Source organism: Stegodyphus dumicola, chromosome 7, assembly GCF_044657685.1.
Source record: "Stegodyphus dumicola isolate Sdum_Otavi_A_Nest chromosome 7, ASM4465768v1".
In the NCBI taxonomy this organism is placed as follows: domain Eukaryota; kingdom Metazoa; phylum Arthropoda; class Arachnida; order Araneae; family Eresidae; genus Stegodyphus; species Stegodyphus dumicola.
This window is the reverse complement of record NC_140774.1, coordinates 90,532,006-90,552,065: the sequence shown is the minus strand read 5'-3', so window position 1 is coordinate 90,552,065 and position 20,060 is coordinate 90,532,006. Positions and strand designations below refer to the sequence as shown.

Genomic DNA, 20,060 nt, shown 5'->3' with positions numbered 1-20,060 from the left:
TGTTTCTAAACATCTTTCCAACTGTTTTCACGTATTCCTATACAACAACATTAATAATTCGTCGCTACAGCCTGTCTATCTTGGACCGTATCTTGTAAGAGCAAGAAAGGATAAGTACTTCGATATTGAAATCCAAGGAAAAGTTAAAAGAGTTTCAATAGACAGACTAAAGCCATGTTTCCTAGTGCAAGATTATGATATTCCTTTCCAAAACTCCCATTCCAAGAAAGCGGAACTTGGGGAAACACCTGCACTCAAGAACACTGAAGAAAATTCAGAAACTCATCATGAAACCAAGACTACTAGAACCGGCAGACATGTCAAGTTCTCCAGTCACTTTAAAGATTATGTTCCATAATCGCTGTCACTAGGAAGGGGTGTGTAGTGTCGCTTCAGTTCCGTTAAGTTTCTAATGAAATTTAGTTAAAGCGGAATGGCAACACCTTCTAGTCTCCGCGAAGAACGAAGTAAACAAACTTCGAGTTTTTGTCACGCGATGCTACGTGCATGTAAAATATAAATAAATCTTATGAATAAGAATCTATAACATCGTAAGGAATAAAATATTGGTTCCATAGAAGTCAGAGAAGTGTTATTTTTCTACATTTGTACACCAGACACTTCACCCGGCTTTTAAAAAAAGGATTCACTACAACACTTAGGTAGTTCGCGTACGTAGAATCGGTTCTTTTCGATTGGGTTCAAATGGCGGATCTGACAACTCAATGCGTATGCGGGGTTAATGTTGGTGCGAATAGCTTAAGCGGCTAATCGCACCGCTGGTGCGAATAGCATCGGCCCGTTACTAGTTGGGGTGCAGCGCATTAAAGTACGGGCGGCCGGACTCTGGCGACACCAGGTCTAAATATTTCAACCCCCTGATTGCTCAATTTGTAAACCCAAATCGCTTCAAATTTTTTTTTCATATTTTAAATCTATATATATTGGAGAATTGAAAAATGAACTTTTCTTTCTAGAAAATTTTTTATATAGATTTTTATCATGAGAAACTAAAGTTGCCAGAAAACCAATTTCAGATGTTATCACCAAAAAACTATTTTAAAATAAATTTCAGTCGAATTATAGTTAATTTCTATTTAGTGCATAATATAAAAGAGCAAAATGTATAAAATTTAAGAAAATATAATGCACTGAGGGAAAACTACCTTAGAAATGCAGTTTAGTATGATAGAGTTCAAAACATGTTTTCCAATTTCACAGTCTTTGCACCAGATTCAATAAATCTAATTAATGATCAATCTAATTATTAATTTAATTAATATAATTCAATAATTTAATTGAATAATCAAGCTAATCGCTGAATGTTTTCTAGCAGTCATTTTTGTAAGAAAAAAGCGGCAAAAAGTGAAGTTTAAGGGGTAATAAATACCACGTGCCTTCAAAATGCCGCAATTTAGTGGACAACACACGATATCTGTTGGCCAAAAAGTAAACTAAACGTCTGTAGTAACTAATTCCGGTTACTATCAGAGAGCATTAGTTCCAGAGGTAAGTGATCATTCCGTCTCCTTATTAATACACACATTTTATTTACAATATAATACAATTGCTACAAGAATTATTGTTAGGCAAACGCCTTCATCCTTATTAGGCTTAACACCTTCGATCTTCCACCAAAACTAAAAGCAAGTAATAGAATATCAACAGAGATGTTCGGAGCGCCACCTAACGGCGAAAACTATCAATTTATAACATCCTGCCCCCCATGAACTGCAAGTTCATCAATTAAATCTAACTAAATCAATATTATGCAATACTTAATTATTAATTGCAATAAAAATTAATTATCAATACTACAATCAATAAAAATGTAATGAAAATACTAGAATAATAGATAACAAACAATAATAATTCTAATAATAATGAGAATATAAAATTCTAAATGAAATATTAAAGTTCAAAATGTATTATTTTTTCAGCATATAGTCTATTCTGAAAGTTCCAATGGATACAAAAGTTGTATTGATCGTTTCACTGACCCAGATTTAAATTTTACACTGCACACGTACATAATAAAATACAGTGCTTTTCTTTGTTTCCCTTGTAAACAACGGGCCAGCAAAGTCAATGACAATCACATCGAATGGAGGAGATTCTTGAACACGATCTGCTGGAAGCGGAGCTATGACTTGCACTCCAGGGCGAACCTTATATCGCCTGCATATTAAACATTTATTGAGCACAGATTTAACGTTATGCCTTCGTCTGAGAATCCAAAATTTGCTCCGTAGTTCAGCCAGTGCCAGTTCTATTCCTGAACGTAGTACCTTATTGTGCGCATCCATAATTAAGTGTTCTGCATACGTGTTTCCTCCAGAAATTAACCATGGGTGTTTTTCTTTCATTTCAGATTTTGAAAATTGTAGTCTTCCCTTTATGCATATCAGTTTGTTTCCATCTAATTTTGGATCGAACTCAATAAGTTTCGATACCTTTGCTATTGTCTGATCATTAAGTAGTTGATTTCTTTCTTCTTCAAAATACTTTGTTTGGATAGTTTTTACCCAATAAATTTCTGCTTCTGATAGTTCTAAAGCTGCTAGGGGACCTTCTTTCTTCTCACCAAATTTTCTCGCATTATGTATAAAGAGCTTTATCCAAGCTGCAAGTCGATACAATCTTGACAATTTGCTGTATTTTTCTATATCGAGAACTGGTTCTTGTATTGATGCGACATTACATGCAAACTGCACTGTACTTTTCTTTTCAGTATTCAAGTCTTCAGAATTAACTTCACTTAAATTGCTTCGAGGCCATAAACAATCTGGTAGCATTAAACATGGAGGACCTTGCCACCACTTAACTTCTTTCATTAAATTTGAAACACTTTTTCCTTTCGTGAGTATATCGGCTGGGTTATCCGATCCCTTACAATGATTCCAGTTTTGAGGATCGGTGTAGTTATTTAATTCAGCTATCTTATTGGATACAAATGGTTTCCAATCCTTCACCGTTCCTTTTATCCAATGCAATGTAATGGAAGAGTCTGGCCAAAGTAAAATATTGCTCACTTTGAATACATCTTTCAGATAATCGGCAATTCTGGCTGCAATCACTGCTAATTCTAATCTCGGTAGTGTCAGTTTCTTTAGAGGAGAAACTCTGGTTTTAGGCGTCACAAAACTAGTGCTGATGTTCTCTCCATCTTGAAATCTGAGATATGCTACAGCATTGTAAGCTCTAGGGCTGGCATCGTCAAAATATGTGTAACTGCAGTATATCTGCAATTATCACCACATTAGTCGGAAAGTATTTCCATGCAACTGAAAATTCCTTCAGGAGTTCTACTTCAGAGCACCAGTTCTTCCAGGTTTCCTTTAATTCTTGAGGTAATTCTTCATCCCAATGAATTCCTCGTTCCCATAATTCTTGGAAAATTATTTTGAGCCTGATAGTGAAGGGGAAAGCAAACCCACTGGGTCAAATATTCTTCCCGCACCTCTTATTATTGTACGTTTAGTAACATCAGAATTCAAAACAAAATTTAATAGGTTTTGACGTCAAATTTAAAAACGTCTTTTTGAGTATCCCATAGCATTCCCAATACCTTTGATGAAATATCTGTATCGTCTGATGTTAATAGTTTCAAATCCATAATCACACCACAGGTTTTCAAGGTCTACAGAATTACTTTTCCATTTCCGAAGTTTCATTCCTGCTTCTTTGATTAAGTAGTCTGCTTCTTTAAGTAAATTAATTCTTAAATTCTTCTTTAAATAAATTAATTTCTTTAAATAAATTAATTCTTTTTTTTTTTTTTTTTGATTAAGTAGTCTGCTTCTTTAAATCTTCTGGAAGCTTGTTCTTCATTCGGAGCTCTTATAACAAATCGTTGACGTACATCGATTCATTTAACATCAAACAAGTATCTGGATACATAGTGGAATACTGCTTCAAGTGGAATTTAATTACAGCAGCTAAAAGAAATGGACTGGAAGTAATACAAACAGGACTCTAGTCGTAGAATTTTTGGTTCGATATCAGATGCATTATATGATGAATCATCTATCCACAGAAATCGTACAACATTACGATTAGTCTCTATTAAACTAATTTGCAGAAATGCCTTCTCAATATCAGCAATAAATGCGATTCGGTTAATTCGAAATTTAAGTATAAGTTTTAAGAGATCTGGGTTTAAGTTTGATCCAGGATGTAACAATTCGTTTAGCGAAGGAGCTTGAGGAGGACGCGATGAAGCATCAAAAATAATCTTCAACTTCGTTGTATTCTTATCCTTTCGAATTATTCGATGTGGTAAATAATATATCGGATTCTGACCTGTATCATTTTGTTCAGTTACTGATTCTATGATTCCCAACTTACAGTATTCTTCTATCACAGATTTATAGTCAGCATACAAGAATGGATCCTTATAAAATATTCGAACCAAAGAAATAAGTCTTTTCTTAGCATTATCGTAATTGTTTTCCAAATTATCAAAGTTATGTTTCCAAGGAAGTTGTACTTCATAACGGCCTTCTTTAAAAGTCAAACTTTATTCGAAACTTCGAAGAGCTTCTTCATCCGAAGTGGACACTTTTAAGTCATTATGGATACCTAGGAATTCTAATTCCCAAAATGCTTTTAACTGAGACGACGTTAACTGATCCTCATCCAAATCCTTCATAAGAACAGCGTTTAAAACTCCAACGGATGATGGTTTTATGTTTAAAGAGGAATGTGTAACTGGACCTTGAATTTATCATCCCATCAATGTATCTATTAACATCACCGATGAACTTAAACTTTTGTTTTACCAGAAACTATTTCCCAAAAATAGTCTGATCCAATTAGAATGTCAATTTTATGATGATTACTTTCACCATCTTCATAATCAGATAATTTAATATTTAACGATTGGATCTGGTCATACAGTTCTTGGCTAGGAATTTCTATTAAAACATTACAAATTTCTGGGGATTCTAATGCTTCAATAGTCAAATGTTTTTTTTTTTTTTTTTTTTTTTTTTTTTTTTTTTTTTTTTTCGTTTTCGATATTACATAACTGGAATTTAACCCTACATTTTGTAGTGTTCACTGCCGCATAGTTACCAAAAGTGTCTAAATTTATTTTTTCTTTACCTACGACTGGCGAATTTAATTTCTTCGATAAATTTTCATGAATAAATGTTCGTTGACTTCCTGAATCAAGTAAACAACGAACTTTCGTTTTCAATCCTGTGCCACGAACAATGGCTCGAAATGTCTGTAGAAAAACAATTTGTTTGCCATTTGTAATTTCTTTCTTTTCTGGCATTACTGACGTCAATACTGTTTCAGAGTTATTAATAGAATTAACCTGTTCACATAAAGAATCATTTACCACTGGATAGGCCTTTTCACATAACCCCTTTCTGTGTTGTTGCCTTTTATGACATACATTACATTTAACCTTAACTCTACATAATTTTTTAGTATGGAACTTCTTATAACAAAAGAAACATCTGCCATTTCGTATCAGAATATCCTTCTTTTGTGCTATGTTAAATTTATTACAATCGTCTGATAAATGATCTGTTACCTTATCACAAAAAAACGTAATTATCAACAAATGTGTTTAATGCTGCAGCTGTTGACTGTTTTCTTAGATTTTTATTTTTATTTTAGTATGATACGAACTTTTCTTTATTTTGCTTATTTGCGTGAACATATTTATTTGTATTTTTTGAATAAATATTATCGCTATCCATTGATTTAGTTAAAAGAAATATACGTTCTCTAGATTCGATTTCTTTTTTTAAAAAGTTTAATAAATCCGTTATTTTACTCGTATTTTCTTCGAAATGCAGTCGGTTAAGTTCTAAAGCTATATCAGTTGGAAATGCTCTAATTAAAATGGGGAAAAGAAGTGCTCCATAAGAATTTGGCTCAATGCCAAGGATCACTAACGCTTGTATTTCGATGTTAACGTGGTCGCAAATTCTTATTAATGACGTTATGTCTTTCGAGTATTTACATGGCGTCAGATTGAGCATAAATTATGCTAGTGTTAGCATAAATTTAGGTATTTTGCATAATGAAACTCGAAAGGCATACGAAACGAACGTGCGCCAAGATATATATTGGAGAGAGAAAGTAAAGTTCGTGTGCAATGCAGTATATTTGACTTTCACCTTAGTTACGTAGAGTGTATCACGGCCAAAGGTCTAATTCAGTAGTACTTTGTCTTTTCAGGTACGGTGTCAAAGTATGTTTCTTTTTTCTTATTGCCTAAATAGGTAAGTCTGATGATATTTAGGACTGATGATGATTCAATGTAAGTTATTCTTCTCGATAATTCAGTGTTTTAATGTCTGTGAAGATTATTACTTTTTTTGTTATGCTTAAGTTAAACAAAAATCTCCTATTTTATTAAATAAAGATTTCGTAGTTAATTTTTTGACTTATGATTCTTTAATGAAAACTGTGCTTGAGGAAACTTACTCATTACGCCTTCAGTGCTAATGCACAATCCAACAAAAGATTATGAGACTGAATAGGGTAATTGCTTATGGAAATGCTTGAAATTCTAAAATTGAAATTTTGTAATGTTGTAAGATTCCAGGGGCATAAAGTGTTAAAACTCTTTGTTAAAAATACTAGTTACAAAGTTTATAAGAATAATTGTAACGAATAATTATGTGTATTCTAAAAGAATCAGTTTATGTAGAGAAATTAACAGATGAAAATTATTCAGTGTGGAAATTTAAAATAGAAGAACTTCTAATAAAAGAAGGTTTAGATGATGTTGTATTCGAAGAAAAACCGGAAACTGTTACTGATATTTGGTTAAAGAATGATCGTAAAGCTTAAGCTTTAATATGCCTAAACATTTCGGATTCGCAAATTATCCATGTTTTGCACAGTAAATCTGCAAAAGAAGTTTGGCAGAAGTTAAAATGTGTCCATGAACGTGTAAATTTAACAAACAAATTATTTCTTCTTAGAAAACTATATTCCATTAGATATAATGAAAGTTCTAAAATGCAGGAACATATCAAAGGAGTACTAGAATTGGCTGAAAAGCTGCGTAGTTTAGGTGAAGAAATTAAAGAAAATAACTTAATAGCAATATTACTATGTTCTTTACCAAATTCATACAACTCCTTAATACTTGCAATAGAAAGTAAATCGGAAGCTGAATTGTCGCTAGAATATAACAAAGTAATAGATGAGTATTGTAGACGTGTGGAAACTAAGAAAGTTCAAAAATACGATTCAGTTGCTTTAAAAAGTAAAAGCGAAAATAAATCAAAGTATGTTACGATATTGTACTTATTGTAAGAGAAATAACCATACGATAAATGACTGTTTTCATTTAAAACGCAACGCTAGAACTTCCCCGAAAACAGATGTAAATAACAGTAAAGTAAGAAGTTATTCTCAAAATTATAAAAGTAATGCATGCCAAATAGCAAACACGCAAAGTATAGAAAACATAACAAAACTTAAAGAAAATAAGTATCTTAAAAGTATTGAAACCGAAAATTCTCAAATTCAGTTTAATCAAGTTCTAAAAGTGGAAAATAAACATGAAAAAACGCAAACGCAAGACTGGGTTATCGACTCAGGAGCCTCAACTCATATGACGAGTGATAAGAATTTTTTCTATCAGTTAAATGACTCTAATAAGCAAATAGTAACTGTAGCCAATGGTGCTAAATTAAATTCTTATGGTATTGGTGAAGGTTATTTTAAAGTTCAAAACTTAAAGGGTCAGGTTACACAAATAAAATTAGAAAATGTATTATATGTACAGGTTTAGATATTAATTTACTTTCTGTTCAATCTGTTACGAATAAAGCAGAGTCGTAGCTAGGGTTTTCAGCGCCCAGGGACAACTGAAGATTTCGCACCCCCTACTGCTTGCCAAGGATGGAAAACGTTTAATTCTAAAATGTCCTAACATCAGTTTGGCGCCCCTTGGACTCTGCGCTCGGAGACAGATGCCCCCTTGCCCCCCCTCTAGCTACGCCCCTGGAATAAAGGTTGCATTGTTACATTTAATAGTAATAAGTGTTACATAAAGCGTAACAATATACTCGTAGCCGACGGCAACGCTCAGCAAGGTTTATATAAATTGACCGTAAACTCAATTGACGAGAAAGCATACTTAGCTAATGATGTTTGATGTTCTAATACGAACTGTATGCTAAAATGGCATCAAAGATTAGGCCACAGAAATATAGATATCATAAAAACACTTGAGAAAAAATGATTTGGCAGACGGCATTAAACTTGGCAAATGCACTCATAGTGTGGAATGTTCTACTTGTGTAAAAGCGAAACTAACTGAAAAGTCTTATCCCAAAACTAGTTTTAGATTTAAAAATCCACTGGATTTAGTGCACACAGATGTGTGTGGGCCAATTGAAGTCAACAGCTTAGGAGGGAAAAGATATTTCGTAACTTTCATTGATGACTATTCGCGTTATACTCAAATTTATTTTATTACTTCAAAAGATGAAGTATTCGACAAACTTAAACAGTATGTTGCATCGACAACAAATAAATTTAGAAAGAAAATAAAGGTTCTCAGATCCGACAACGGTACAGAATACTGTAACGAAACTACTGAAAATTATTTAAAAATACTTGGTATTTTTCATCAAACTTCGGTTCCTTTTTGTCCGGCACAGAACGGCGTGGCAGAAAGGAAAAATCGCTCTTTAATAGAAATGACAAAAGCTATGCTAATATATTCTAAATTACCGAAAGGATTCTGGGCTGAAGCGGCAGCTACTGCTGCATATCTTCAAAATAGGTTACCAACTAAAGCCACAGATAGAACACCATATGAATTGTGGAATAGTAGAAAACCAAACTTAAGTCACTTACGAGTATTTGGCTGTAAAGCATTTTATTATGTGAACAAACAAAAACGGCGTAAATTCGACAGCAAAGCTGAAAAAGGAATATTCGTAGGATACGATTTACGAAGTAAGGGATACAGGATTTATGTAGGTGGAAGGAAAATAATAGTAAGTAGAACTGTTAAATTTTCAGAAAACGCGTCTTTATCTGACAAACATGAAGAAAATAATGCTGAAGATTTAGAATTAATTCACTTCAATAACTCGCAAAAAGATGAAGAAAATAATGAAGAAACATCTCTTGGCGATGATTTTACAGAAGATTCAGAAAGTTCTGAAGAGTTAATTAAATGTGAAGAAAATGTAGAAAGAAGGGTTTCTAGCAGATCAACCAAAGGGGTCCCACCGGAAAGATTCTCTTATAAAGCGGAAGATGAAGAATCAATCTTACCTAAAAATAAAGATTCAGAAAGCTTTGAAGAAATTCTAAACTTACCAAAACGTGAACAAGAAGCTTGGATCAAGGCTATGCAAGAAGAAATACATTCTCTAAAAGAAAATGAAACCTATACACTTACAGAATTACCACCAGGAAAACATGCAGTAGGCAGCAAATGGGTGTTTAAGACAAAATATGATGAAACTGGTAAAAATATAAAATATAAAGCACGCTTAATACCCAAAGGATTTACTCAAAAATACGGCAGTGATTATGATGAAACGTTTTCACCAGTAGTGAAACTTACTACGATAAGAGTTTTCTTAGCATGGGCAGCGTATAATAATGCCAAGGTACATCAACTAGATGTTAAAACAGCTTTTTTGTATGGCAACTTAAATGAAGAAATATATATGGAACAACCAGAAGGATTCGTGGTTCCGGAAGAAAGACATAAAGTTTGTAAATTACAGAAGTCGATTTATGGTCTCAAACAAGCAGTTAGGTGCTGGAATGCAGAAATCGAAAATACATTGAAGAATCTTGGGTTCAGTCAAAGCAAAGCAGATCCGTGTCTTTTCACAAAAGGGGTTCGTGATAAAAGAATTAATTTAATAGTGTATGTTGATGACATCCTAATAAGTTCTACAGAAGAAGGACTAATTCTTCAAACAATTAATGATTTAAAGAAACGTTACCAAATAACGTATCTTGGTGAAGCTAAATATTTCTTAAGCATGGAAATAAATCGCAAGGAAGATGGAATTTATCTCTTATCACAGAAAAATAAAATAAATCAACTTGTCAAGCAATTTCAACTTGAAGAAGCGAAACCCGCTAGCTCACCAATGGAAACAAACTATTATAATCTAAACAAGGAAGAAAATCTCCTAACTTCAAATGATAAATTTCGCCAAGCTATTGGAAGTCTTTTGTATATATCGTCTATCACAAGACCAGATATCACAGCTTCAACTCACATACTCAGCAGAAGGTGTAATAATCCACGTCAAAAGGACTGAAATGCTGTTAAAAGAATCATTAGATACTTAAACACGACAAAGAATCTATCCTTACAAATTTCGTCGAGTGAAGAACCTAATATTACAGTTTATTCAGATGCTAATTGGGGACAAGATATTGAAGATAGAAAATCTACATTAGGAAGTGTTATTTTATTAAGGAAAAACTGTATTTCGTGGTTTTCAAGAAAGCAAACTTGTGTTTCTTTATCCTCAGTAGAAGCTGAATATGTTGCACTATCGCAAGCTACGCAAGAACTATTATGGCTATTAAAATTAACAGAAGATTTCAATCTACCCCAAACTCTACCGATAAAGGTATTTGAAGATAATCAGTCTACTATAAGACTTATAGAATCTGAAAAATTCAGTTCGCGCACAAAACATATTGATACAAAAGTTCATCATATACGCGACTTGCATAACAAAGGAATAGTAAAACTTGCTTATCTTTCAACAGAGCAAATGGTTGCTGATATTATGACTAAACCAATTCCTAAAGCTAAATTTCAGTTTTGCAGGAATGAATTGCAATTAATATGAGTTTCATTAGCAAAACAGGGGCAATGTTAGCATAAATTTAGGTATTTTGCATAATGAAACTCGAAAGGCATACGAAACGAACGTGCGCCAAGATATATATTGGGGAGAGAGAAAGTAAAGTTCGTGTGCAATGCAGTATATTTGACTTTCACCTTAGTTACGTAGAGTGTATCACGGCCAAAGGTCTAATTCAGTAGTACTTTGTCTTTTCAGGTACGGTGTCAAAGTATGTTTCTTTTTTTCTTATTGCCTAAATAAGTAAGCCTGATGATATTTAGGACTGATGATCATTCTATGTAAGTTATTCTTCTCGATAATTCAGTGTTTTAATGTCTGTGAAGATTATTACTTTTTTTGTTATGCTTAAGTTAAGCAAAAATCTCCTATTTTATTAAATAAAGATTTCGTAGTTAATTTTTTGACTTATGATTCTTTAATGAAAACTGTGCTTGAGGAAACTTACTCATTACGCCTTAAGTGCTAATGCACAATCCAACATCTAGACATACGAATGTCTATCTGTAATTCTTTTCTACCAAAGCGTGATTTTAATATCTCGATTGCCTTCTTATAATTTTCTGAAGTCAATGATAGACCTCCTATGGAAGTTTCGGCATTACCTGTTAAATATGTTTTTAAATAATTAAACTTTTCTACATCATTTAACGATTCGCTATCATGAACAGTAGTTTTAAATTGTGACCAGGAATTTGGCCATTTTGATATTTCGCCATCGAATTTTTCGATTACTAAAAGTGGAAGTTTAACATGAGTAGAATTCAAACCCGATGTTGTCGAGTTAGAATGCGTAGAATTATCCTCCACTTTATTTTCCCGTGTCTGTTTTAAATATCTATTTACGCGTGTTTTGTAACTTGAAAGTTCATCTTTGTAATTTTCAGTAGACGTTATGTCCATTTCTAAATGATTCGCGTCTGATATATCATCTTCTATTTATTTATTTAATTCTAACAAATCGAGTTCTTTCTCCGTTAACACTGAAAACAATTCTTCAATCAGTTCAGTATTCGGAGTAATAACATTTAGTTCTGTTTCTAACTTTTTAATAATTCTTGTTGTTGCGGTTCTTAGGGCTGTGCGCTTCTTTATATTTTTATCAAGCTTATTCATTATCACATGCAAAATTTTCACTTTACACATTTTCTCTTCTTCTTTCACCGGAATCCCGGGTTATCTAGCATCAGAAATGTGTAGTAACTAATTCCGGTTACTTATCAAAGAGCATTAGTTCCAGAGGTAAGTGATCATTCCGTCTTCTTATTAATAGACACATTTTATTTACAATATAATACAATTGCTACAAGCATTATTGTTAGGCAAACACCTTCATCGTTATTAGGCTTAACACCTTCGATCTTCCATCAAAACTAAAAGCAAGTAATAGAATATCAACAGAGACAAGACATTCGGAGCCCCACCTAACGGCGCAAACTATCAATTTATAACAACGTCTAATACTGTATATAATTTATTTTGATGGCTAAACGGGGGAAAAACGGGATGCGCTCCTCAATAAAGGAAGAAAAACACATGCCCGCGGAAATCGCGGGATGAGCAGATTTTGCTACATTTGAGTTGCATGTGGAAATCCCGGAATGAGCAGCCAGAGGTTTAAATTCATTGTAAGAACTTGTCATATGTAACTACTTTTTATACAATTTGTCATATGAAAGTACTTAGTGAGTATGTATTAAAAATTTTATTAATCATTGAGCATTTTATTTTTAATCTGGTGCCGGCAATTTTAGGTAAGTACGCGGGCAGCCGATAGCCTAGAGATAGCCCTAGGCCTATCATCTTATAATGAAAGCAGAAATGTGCTGTTTTAAAAACGCAGCTAAAAAAACTTTTGATCAGGAGTGTGAAGATTTGAAAACTATAAGTGTGCTTGAGCTAATTGAAAGCGTCGGCAAAGCTAAAGAAAAGAAAGAAAGATAGGACCAATTAAATAACAGTTTAAATCTAAATAGGAAGTTAACGTAAAGACAGGAAAGAAAAAAAGAAAAAATGAAAAAAAGGGAGCATAACTCTAAATGGGGAATAAAAGAATATATGTTTGCTTTTACCTTGAGATACATCAGCACAAAGAAACATAACATCAGACAAAAGTAGATATTCATATACTTTTCAGAACGCAGCAGCAGACAAAAGCAGATATCCATACACAATACGGAACCACATGAGCTAAACAAAAAATGAGAGAGAGATCCATACAGTTGGGTTCAAAGTTAACAATTTGTTGGAACGCACGGTGAAGCTTAAAGTCCTAACACCAGCATTACGAAATAAACAACTTTAAAAAATTATACGAAATGATCAAAAAATAAACTGCTGAAACATTTTTGCACGTAAGACGTCAACATTCATCAATCATACAGTAAAAAAAGAAAAAAAAAAGATCAAGTCAAGTTTTAGAAATGGTAGTGATTTCTACGAAGCAAACCTTCGCGATATCATTTATATTTTTTCCATTTGCATTTTTATTTATCGAATTTCTACCACTATGAATTCTTATTTTAATTTTGATTTGTTTAGATATCGTGTCAAATCTCTTATACACCTTTGCAATTATTAATATTGTTGAGGAATTGCTTTGCTTTGACTCCAATTTACTTTTAACTTTAAATGCTTTTTAATATTGTTGAGGAATTTCTTTGCTTTGACTCCAATTTACTTTTAACTTTAAATGCTTTAAGTTTCTTGTACTTTAACCCTGCTGCTATAGTGCAGGACGGGTACAAAAATTTTTTTTTAAATTTTAGCCTCATGTTAGGTTTCTTTATATATGTATATATACATAATTTATTTACTAAATAATATTGATTAATTGATTATATTATCTCCTAAGTTTAATTAAAGTAGAATTATCTTAAAAGAGTGAATCCATACTAGTAAGTTATATTTTGAAAGATGTTTTGAAGTAACTTCAAGTAAAATGTTAATAATACTTTAACGGGGACTGGAATTAAATCATCATGAAGAACAAAATTTCAATCGTAAAAGGAATAAATTAAAAATTAAGAAGAAGAATTAAATTAGCAAGAATTAAATTAAATGCATGTAATCACTGTCATTGATCGGAAATTAGTTGACTTTTCAAGGGGAACAAACCAACTCCCGTTCAATGAACAAAAATTAATAAATAAATACAAAGGTGTTTCGTCTTTACTCGAGCATTAATGCTAAGCCAAACCGGCAATTCAAGTCAGGTCAAATATTTTCGTGAATAGAAGGGATTATGAACCAATGCTGATATTCAAAAAACTTATTCCTGTGAAGCATTTTATCCAATTCAATTTTGAGTGAAAAGCAATTTCTGCAGTGAATTTCGAAAAAACTCGAGTAACCGTACCCCGACACCTCGTGTTTATGCATTTGAGTTCAATATTATTTGTAAAAATTAAACATTGGAAATTTCCATTATGAAATAGAATTCAAAGTATAAAGTTGAAATAAACATTAGAAGATTACAAAATATAAGATAAACAATGCAAACTTTGTAAAAACAAATCAAAAGTAATATAAAAATAAAAAATATAATTAGAAAAAATATAATTAGAAAAGTGAATGTACATGAAGATAAAAAGGCCAGAAAAAGTATTAATTAGCTTACGGTCTTTCTAGTGGGGAGTCGGCAAAGTGTTCTCTTCGCGTCTGACTCAGAAGTGTAGTGTTTCCGAAAAATTCTTAGCGGCAGCGGGGGCTTTGAATAATATCAGTCGGTAAGGCTTGGGTGAAGTAATTTATGGTAGTGGGTGGGACTCGGAATTCTTTAGGGATGTATTCTGTGGAGTTCTTATTTGAGTGAAATCGTCTGTTAAAATTTTTTTGAAAATAGTAATGAATGGAATTAATTAATTTCTGGCTAATTGTCGTGTCGGAACGATTAAGAATTTAAGAAAGTAAAAAAGGAATTTTCACTGTCAAAGAACTATTTGACAGACTAATTCATTCAAGAAAGCTACGACGAAATACAAATCATTAAAGACATGGTTCTCGATTTTAGTCTATTCAGACTTTCTAATAATCTAAATCAACGCAAAATTTATTTTAAAGTCAATTTTCTGCATCCGAAGTTTGACAATATTCATTTCTCAAGAATCATCAGCAATTGTAAAGTTTACTTCCTAGCTGTAGACACAATGCCAATGGTTGTATTTAAATATCAAAGGACCTTAAGCAACTTGCTCATTAACCACCATGAAGTAGATGAAACAGCAGAATGACATTGTAAAACACCAATTTACAGCAATTACATAGATTCTCATCACCAGCACATAAATACTGGCAACCTGAATATCATACAAAACCATCAACTAAAAATACTAATGAGTTATGGTACAAAATTAGTCAGAAAGATAACTAAAAATTACTGTTACAAGACTTTCGAAAACAACATCCGCGAATTTATAGTTAAAGCAAGCTATCAACTGAATTTACCCATAGATACCTTTTTAAAATGGAAAGATAAAATTCTCAAACGCATATCCATCGAAATCAGTCACCTTAAGTTTAAAAGTACATTGAATTGGTCGCAACTTACATCAGATATTAAAAAATTAAAACTACTTTTTACTATTACAAAAATAGATAAAGCAAATAATCACTTTAGCATTATATAAAAACAATTCTACGCAGAAATTATTCATAAAGAACTTCTCAACGCAACTTCTTATCAATTAGACAACCTTACAGAACCATCTATAATAAACAGAAATAAAACTTTTCATAAAAAACTCAATATTACTTTAAATACAAACTACAACAGATTTACTAACCTTTATGCAATTCCCAAATTCCATAAAACACCAGTAAAATTCAGATTTATTGCTAATGGAACTAATCATTACAAGAAAAATGTAGATTATTATTTTTCAATTCAACTTAAAAAAATCTGTAAATTTATTTTCAACGTTTGTAACACTAATCATAATTATTGCTGGATCATCCATAATAAAACTCCTGTCATTAATGCCATTCAAACAATTAACATCAAAAACATTAACTACTATGACTTTGAAAACTTATATACCTCACTTTCTCTAGAAGAAATCTAGACTAGTCTACTAGATCTGCCTAAACTCTTCCCTGATATGCTCACAATCATGACTCTTAACAAATGGAAAACCTACTTAAAATGCGCACTTTTTCATAACTACATCAGATTTCAAAATCAACTTATTAAACAAGTCAGAGGTCTGCCAATGGGCTTACATTCCAGCACCTTGATCTGTAATATCTTTTTATTTATCAAAGAATTTAACTTCCAAAAAAATCTACAACCACAAGAGTTAAATTACTACAAGCACACTTACAGATATATTGATGACCTTATTACAATTAATAATTTTAGTAAAATTGAACACTCCGAGATTTATCCAAATTGTCTTACACTTAATAAAACTAATAATTCAAAAATAGCATAAACTATCTAGATCTTCAGATCATTAACTGCAAAAAAATTGTACTTTTTGACAAAACAAGAAACTTCAATTTCAATACTAACAAATTAATTAATTGGAATTCCAACATATCCAAAAAAGTAATTAACAATACAATAATAAATCAAATACAACGAATTAAAATTATCTGCACAGATACAATAGATTTACAACGCGAAATTTTGCTCCTTATTAAAATTCTCAAAAATAATCTAATACTCATTCAATTTATTAACCATTGCCTTAAAAGAGCAGGCGTTAAATACTCACTTTAAATCATTTAACTGATAGGGATATGATAATTTGTTCCTAAACCTTAGAAGGCGGTATAAGTTGGATGACTATCAGTTGAAGGATTTGTATGCAGTGTAATTACTCAGTTGTATATATTGTAAAAAGCTAATTGTCTTCAGACTTATGCTGTTACTATGCTGTTACTGAAAAAATGGGCCTATTTCCTAATCTCTAGTCTGTCAAATAGCTCTTTGACAGTGAAAATTCCTTTTTTCCTCTCTTAAATTCTTAATCGTTTCGACACGACAATTAGCCAGAAATTAATTAATTTCCATTCACTAGTATTTTCAAAAAATTTTAACAGACGATTTCACTCAAATAAGAACTCCACAGAATACATCCCTAAACAATTCCGAGTCCCACCCACTACCATAAATTACTTCACCCAAGTCTTATCGACTGATATTATTCAAAGCCCCGCTGCCGCTAAGAATTTTTCGGAAACACTACACTTCTGAGTCAGACGCGAAGAGAACACTTTGCCGACTCCCCACTAGAAAGACCGTAAGCTAATTAATACTTTTTCTGGCCTTTTTATCTTCATGTACATTCACTTTTCTAATTATATTTTTTCTAATTATATTTTTTATTTTTATATTACTTTTGATTTGTTTTTACAAAGTTTGCATTGTTTATCTTATATTTTGTAATCTTCTAATGTTTATTTCAACTTTATACTTTGAATTCTATTTCATAATGGAAATTTCCAATGTTTAATTTTTACAAATAATATTGAACTCAAATGCATAAACACGAAGTGTCGGGGTACGGTTACTCGAGTTTTTTCGAAATTCACTGCAGAAATTGCTCTTTACTCAAAATTGAATTGGATAAAATGCTTCATAGGAATAAGTTCTTTGAATATCAGCATTGGTTCATAATCACTTCCATTCACAGAAATATTTGACCTGACTTGAATTGTCGGTTTGGCTTAGCCTTAGCTCGAGTAAAGACGAAACACCTTCGTATTTATTTATTAATTATTGTTCATTGAACGGGAGTTGGTATGTTCCCTTTGAAAAGTCAACTAATTTCCGATCAATGACAGTGATTACATTCATTTAATTTAACTCTTGCCTTTAATTTATTCCTTTTTCAATTGAAATTTTGTTCTTCATGATGATTTAATTCCAGTCCCCGTTAAAACATTATTAACATTTTACTTGCAAGTTACTTCAAAACATCTTTCAAAATACAACTTACTAGTATGGATTCACTCTTTTAAGATAATTGTAGTTTAATTAAACTTAGGAGATAACATAATCAATTAATCAATATTATTTAGTAAATAAATTATTTTTAACTTACTTTGCAGCAATTGCGCAAGTAGTAGTAACTTGTTTTCGCACTAAATGAATTTAAGATCATACAACATTATATATATACATATATATATATATATACTTAATTACTTAATTACTTTATTTTGAATTTATATATATATATATATATATATATATATAAATAAATTCAAAATAAAGTAATTAAAAGTAAATTAAAAAGCCCATGACTTACGCTAAAGCTGCATAGTAATAAACCAATAATTCATAATAATTTATATGTTACATTAATAATAGCCAGATTCTAAGAAAGAATTTTTTCATTCATTGTTTTGAATTTAATTTGTTTCAGGAGGAGGAACATCGAAATCAATTGAAATCGCTCTTCCAGAATGCTTTTAGAAAAACTGTTTTTTAATTATATATATATACGCTTTTACTCACATAAAAACTCCGCAACAAACGTCGCTCAAGAATTCCTTGTCCCTCCCATGTCCCATAAATTACTTCTCACAAGTTTCGCCGCCTGAAATAATTCAATGTATCCCCGCTGCAGATAACGGAATTTCGGACACACACCCTGAGTAAGACACCGAAGAGAACACTTTACCGACATCCCACTAGAAAAAACGTAAGTTAATTAATGCATTTTCTGGCCTTTTATATTTTCATGTACATTTCACATTTTTTTCTTATTATATATATATTAATTTTTGAATTTTTATTATTTGTTTTGTTTTTGCAAAGATAGCATTAGGTTTCTTAATTTTATAATGTTTATTTCAATTACTTTGAGTTTTATTTCATAATTCCAATTAAGATTACCACTGTTTAATTTTTGTACAAATAGTTTTGAATTAACATGCATAAAAGCGATGGTGTCGGGGGACATTTACTTAAGTAAATTATAAATTTTACTTTAGTTATAATTTACTTAAATTATAAATTTAAAATTATAAATTTTACTACATAAATTGCTTTTCACTCAAAATTTCTATTAGCGAAAATGCTTAATTCAGAATGATTTCTTTGGTACTCTGCTTGGGTTCTAAATCCCGTCACTTCACGGAACTATATGGCCTAACTTAATTTGCTAGTTTGGCATAACCATTCTTACTTGAGTAAAAGACGAAACACCTTCGTATTTATTAATTAGTGTTCATTGAACGGGAGTTGTTTGTTCCCCTTGAAAAGTCAACTAATTTCCGATCAATAGCGATAATTACTTGCTTTTAATTTAATTTCTTTTTCAAAGTTTGGAATTTTGTTATTCATGATTTAATTCAAATCCCCGTAAGACATTTTTAATAATTTACATTCAAGTTACTTTAAAACACAATTTTCGAAATTAAACTTCCTACATATGGGTTTACTCTTTTTTGATACTTCTATTAAATTTATATTAGGAGATATTATAATGAATATTTCTTTAGTAAATATATACGTATATATATATAGCGTACATATATACGCTAATTGTATTTATGGAAACTACTATTGACGACAACAACTACTATTCATGGCACTAAATTTTAAGCTTGTTCAATGAAATACAGCAACGCACATGAAAGCTAGTGAGAGTAGGGGTGCTTCTATGGGGAACTTTCTAAGGGAAAATGGCTTCTGCCTTAGTTACATCTAGTCAAAAATACGAAAATTCCCATGCAAACAGTTTGGTTCCCAGTATTCCGAGGAATTGAACTACCATACTCAGCAGCTCATGCTTTTCTTAAAAGCCCACCCGCGTCCGAGTTGTAAAGTCGCTAAAGACGGGTAGTTCAATTTGGGGTTCAAATCCCGGCAAACAGGCTTCCTTCAGGGAAGTTTCCTTTACAAAGTCCTTCATGAAGGCATCTTTTCTCTTAAGCAGATAGCTATCGGGTGCTTTCCCAAAAATCAAATATTTAGTCATTAATCCTAAACTAAGAAAGAAAATAGGCATTCCAATTCTCGCTGCGGTTTCTAATTTAGAAGTTGTATTATGCTAGTTACGAGAGTTTCTTCAATTTTTTCTGATAATACTTCAGGAAACATATCTGAATTACCGTAATTTCCGGAAGAAACGCTGCGGCGTTTACGTGTTTAAAACTTAAATTTTCAGCGGGTGCGGCGTTTCTACCCATGCTGCGTTTAGGTGCACTAAAAATAAAATATTTCCTATGATGGTCATTGCACATAGTTTGGATGGCCTTGTCATTGTGCAT

General features: G+C 31.8%; 1 long non-coding RNA gene across 1 annotated transcript in view; it reads left to right on the top strand.

Moving 5' to 3' along the window:
- LOC146996260 (uncharacterized) overlaps positions 1–20,060 on the top strand; it is a 136,787-nt gene that overhangs the window by 98,637 nt on the left and 18,090 nt on the right. The window contains exon 2 of the long non-coding RNA XR_015042155.1: positions 18,209–18,487. This is a non-coding gene — a long non-coding RNA (uncharacterized LOC146996260). The remainder of the gene's footprint in view (positions 1–18,208; positions 18,488–20,060) is intronic.